Source organism: Canis lupus, unplaced genomic scaffold (genome assembly GCF_048164855.1).
Source record: "Canis lupus baileyi unplaced genomic scaffold, mCanLup2.hap1 Scaffold_314, whole genome shotgun sequence".
NCBI lineage: Eukaryota > Metazoa > Chordata > Mammalia > Carnivora > Canidae > Canis > Canis lupus.
This window is the reverse complement of record NW_027326542.1, coordinates 1-5,000: the sequence shown is the minus strand read 5'-3', so window position 1 is coordinate 5,000 and position 5,000 is coordinate 1. Positions and strand designations below refer to the sequence as shown.

Below are 5,000 nucleotides of genomic sequence, written 5' to 3'. Positions count from 1 at the left end.
GCAGGCTCCATCCAGAGCGCCTGACCTGGGACTCTGAGCCCGCGTCTCCAGGACCACGCCCTGGGCTGAAGGCGGAGCTCGACCCCCGAGCGGCCGGGCCGTTGCCGCAAGTTTACCTTTTTTTTCCTTCTCTTTTTTTGGAAGGTTTGTTTGTGTCCTTGCGTGGAGCCTGCTTCTTCTCCCTCTGCCTAGGTCTCTGCCCCTTCCTCTCTCCTCTCTCCTCTCTCTCTCTCTCTCTCTCTCTCTCTCTCTCTCTCTCCTCCCTACGTTCGGACTTCTAGGTCACCCCATCAGAAAGATGCCTCGTGGGATGGGACCCAAGAGGTGGTCCAGAGAAATAAGGACCCGATCTCCCCCCCCCAACCCCCCGCCACTTCCCTTGAGTCCAAATCATGAAGAAGACGGGGAAAGCAGGCCAGGCAGGCGGACGCCGGAAATCCCAAGTCCACACGCACGCACGAGCACCAGAACTGATGCCCAACCCACTCCACCTCTTTCAGAGGGCTGAGAGGGAGGCAACCACGGACAAAGCCTGTTTTCCAGGACGAAACCGAGATGAAGGAACAGGCGGAGGTGGAGGCGGAAGGCTGGAAGGTTGACGGATAAGAGAAAGGAAAAGAGGGACGGACGCCTGGGTGGCTCAGTGGTTGGGCGGCTGCCTTCCTCTCGGGGCTGGATGCGGGGCGGGGGTTGGGGAGGTGGAAGGGGTACCCTGGGCTCGTGTGCCCGCATCGGGTTCCCTGCGGGGAGCCTGCTTCTCCCTCTGCCTGTGTCTCTGCCTCTCTCTCTCTCTGTGACTATCATAAATAAATAAAAATTTAAAAAAAAAAAAAAAAGAACGAGAGAAGGCAGCTGGAGAAACTACATGCGAACGCAGACGGTAGACACAACCCCAGGGGGGAGGGCTGGGCTCCGTGAGGGGTGGGACAGAGGCCAGCGGTTTCCACGAAGAGCCTTTCGATGGACTGCTGAATGGACTGGATCTGCGGCTTTGGCTGCGAGCCTCCTTGGATGGTGACGGGACAGGCGAGGACAGGCCCGGACACCCCGCAGGCCCGCCCGAGGGCCTGCTTGGAGCGCACGAACACGTAGGGCACGTTCTTCTCTTCACGCGGCAGGCAGGCAGGCGGGCGGCGGACGGTGCGGGATGATCTCCAGGGGCTCGGCGTCTGCAGCCAGCCATCAGGATGAACTCAGAGATGCCTCTCCACAGAGGGTTTTGGCGGCTTCGTGGGCTCCTTTCCGAAGCTGCTTGTAGTTACGGGACTGCTGAACACGCGTCCAGGAGTTTCTTGGGGAGGTGGGCATCTGCCAGGGGGTAGGCCTTCGGATTCACATCAGCCTCAGTCATCTCTGCGTATCCGCGGTCCCTGTGGGTTTCCTGTAAAAAGACGTGTCCTGGGAGCTACCTATCACCGTCACACTTCATACGGATAACCGGTTTTGTCCCCACGCGCCCCCGCCTCCGCCGCCGTTGGGGTGGGCGGTGGGATGTGCTGTGCTCCCGTCACAGTTTGTGGGCCTGGAATGGTGGTGATCGAGATAGACCCTTCCGCCACCTCATTACAAAGAAACAAGACACGTGTGGTGTCTTCTTAGACCCACAGGCACAGAAAAGAAAAGGAGAACTACTTATCCCCTTGTTCCACCGGGACCCACCCGGATGCCATGCCCATGCCGGAGGGTCCAGGCCCCGAGGGACGGGCGTACTCAACTTTGCTGTGAACTCAACGGATTAGTGGAGTTGTGCCTCTGAGGATTTGTCCACGGAAACTACTTCAAATGATCGATTTTGTCCGTCTCGTGTACTTTTCCTTGTGACGAGCAAGCAGGTTAAAAAAAAAGAAAAAGAAAAAAAAGAAAAAAGGGGGGAATCCCTGCGTGGCGCAGCGGTTTGGCGCCTGCCCTTGGCCCAGGGCGCGATCCTGGAGACCCGGGATCGAGTCCCACGTCGGGCTCCCGGTGCATGGAGCCTGCTTCTCTCTCTGCCTATGTCTCTGCCTCTCTTTCTCTCTCTCTCTCTCTCTCTCTCTCTCTCTCTCTCTCTCCCCCCCCCCGACTATCATAAATAAATAAATAAATAAATAAATAAAAGTCTATAGGTTAAACTTTTACAATAGCTTCCCAAATCTTTGGTGACCTGGAACTTTGAAGGTGTAACTAGCTTAATTGATAAATTGGGTTCAGTTCATCGGATACCTGGCGTCTGTCTTTCCAACAGAAAGGTAAAATACTAAAGTGTGAGTCAGTAAGACACCCAAGGTGGTTTTTTTGTTTTGTGGTGTTGTGTTTTCCTCCCCCACCCCTTGCCCTTTTCTTCCTTCCCCCCCCCCTCCCCCCACCTCAGTTTTTGTGTTTCTCTTTTGTCTGATTCAGGAAACCTGCAGATACCTGGGTGTGTCAGTAAACGTGTTTCAGGTTGGTTTGTTCGTTTCTCTTTTCCTTCCTCTTTTTTTTTTTTAATTTTAATTCACAATTCATCACACACACACACACACACACACACACACACACACACACGGGCAGAGGGAGAAGCGGGCACCCTGCAGGACCGCTGAGCCACCCAGGGATCCCCTGTTTCGTGCTTCCTTCACAATTGTATCATACAGGGCAGCCCGTGTGGCTCAGCGTTTTAGTGCCGCCTTCAGCCCAGGGCGTGATCCTGGAGTCCCGGGATCGAGTCCCACGTCAGGCTCCCTGCACTGGAGCCTGCTTCTCCCTCTGTGTCTTTGCCCCCCCCCCCCCTCTCTTAAATCTTAAAAAAAAAATTGTGTCCTACATGTTAGGTTTTTACAAAATGAACAGCGGAGAAATAAAAAACCAGCAGAGCCAGGCAGTAGGTAGGAGAGTGCTTTAATGGGGAGCGCTCCTGGGCGAGGTTCCATGACTCGGAGAGGTGGCCAGAGTCAGGGAAGTCGCGCGGGGTTGGGGACTGTGGGGGTTTTGAAGCCTTCTTGGTTCCGACTCTGGATCCGGGTGGGTCCCTAGCCAAATTAGACAAGGGAACACCGTGTCCTTAGGTGATTGGCTGGGAGTAGGGGGGGGATAGTATCAGACGATGGGGAGGGGGCGGGGGCGGTTCCTGGATGGAAAGTTTCGGTTTCCCATCTAGGCTTTGACTCACTGGAGATGATGTGGTGGTCAGGGATGCTTTGACGGGAAGATCAGCCATTTTGACCCAGTTTGAGATGTCCGCCATTTTGGGTGCCCCTGTCTCTCAGCCAGCCCAACAATACATACACAAACACACACACACACACACACACACACACACACACACACGTGTTTCTAAAAACTATCACATGTATTCATACATTTGACAATCTAAGGATTTCTGGTACGATAGACAATGTGCCCGTGGTTCCTACTGACTTTTCACCAGAGACTGAGGTTTCTAGGAGTTAACAGTCTGCCGCCTGGGTGGCTCAGCGGTTGAGGGGTTGAGCATCGGCCTTTGGGTCAGGGCCCAATTCTGGGGCGGCGGGGGGGGAGGTATCCGAGTCCGGACCCCTTTCCACATCTGGCTCCTTGTGGGGAGCCTGCTTCTGCCTATGTCTCTGTCTCTGTCTCCCTCCCTCCCTCTCTTCCCCCTTCACAAAGTTCTCTCTCTCTCTCTCTCTCTCTCTCTCTCTCTCTCTCTCCTCTCTCAAAAAGTGTAAAATAAGTACAATTTTAAAAAATCTGCCACATGGAATCGAGACTACTGGTTAACGATAAGGAAAACAACCTCTGTGTGTGAGATAGTAGGAGACATGTAGAATAGATACAAGGCATGAAAATACGGGTGGTGGTGGTGGTGGTTAAAGAAAATGAATCGGGGATCCCTGGGTGGCGCAGTGGTTTGGCGCCTGCCTTTGGCCCAGGGCACGATCCTGGAGACCTGGGATCGAATCCCACATCAGGCTCCCGGTGCATGGAGCCTGCTTCTCCCTCTGCCTGTGTCTCTGCCTCTCTCTCTCTCTCTCTCTCTGTGACTATCATAAATAAAATAAAATAAAATAAAATAAAATAAAATAAAATAAAAAAGAAAATGAATCTGTCCTGAAATGACTCTGGCTTTTTTTTTTTTTTTTTAAGATTTTATTTACTTATTCACGAGAGACACAGGGACAGGCAGAGACAAGGGAAGCAGGCTCTATGCGAGGACCCTGATATGGGACTCGGTCCCAGGAGTCTGGGATCACGCCCTGAGCTGAAGCCAGACGCTCAAACGCTGAGGCACAGGGGCGTCCCAAAGCCTGGCTATTTAGAGAAAGAACACTTAAGACTGACGGAATGGAAAAAGAAATTATAGAAGGGATTTATGAAGGAGATTTTTGAGATTTGTTTTTTGTTTTCTGTTTTTTATTTTTTTGGATTTTATTTATGTATTCATGGGAGAGAGACAGAGACAGAGAGAGAGACAGAGAGAAGGAGAGAGAGTAACAGAGACAGAGAGAGACAGAGAGAAAGACAGAGAAAGAGAGAGACAAAGAGAGACAGAGGCACAGAGACAGAGACACAGAGAGATAGAGAGAGACAGAGAAAGCAAGACAGAGACAAAGAGAGACAGAGATAGAGAAAGAGAGAGACACAGAGAAGGAGAGAGACAGGGAGAGAGAGAGAGACAAAGAGAGAGACAGAGAGATAAAGAGAGACAGAAGGGGAGAGAGACACAGAGAAAAGAGAGGCAGAGAGATAAACAGAGGCAGAGACAGAGACAGAGAGAAGGGGAGAGAGAGACAAAGAGAGAGAGACAGAGAAAAGAGAGGCAGAGAGACACAGAGAGACAGACACAGAGAGAGGCAGAGACAGAGAAAGAGAGAGAGACAGAGAGAAGGGGAGAGAGAGACAAAGAGACAGAGAAAAGGGGCAGAGAGATAAAGAGAGACAGAGACAGAGAGACAGACACAGAGACACAGTGAGGCAGAGACAGAGAAAGAGAGAGACAGACAGAGAGACACACACACAGAGAGAGAGAGAGAGAGGCAGAGACACAGGCAGGGGAAGAAGTAGGCTCC

At 52.3% G+C, this 5,000-nt stretch overlaps 1 pseudogene; it reads right to left on the bottom strand.

Annotated features, from left to right (window-relative positions):
* Positions 1-736: 736 nt before the first annotated feature.
* On the bottom strand, positions 737-1,814 carry LOC140629869 (NHP2-like protein 1 pseudogene; annotated as a pseudogene).
* Between the last annotated feature and the right edge of the window lie 3,186 nt (positions 1,815-5,000).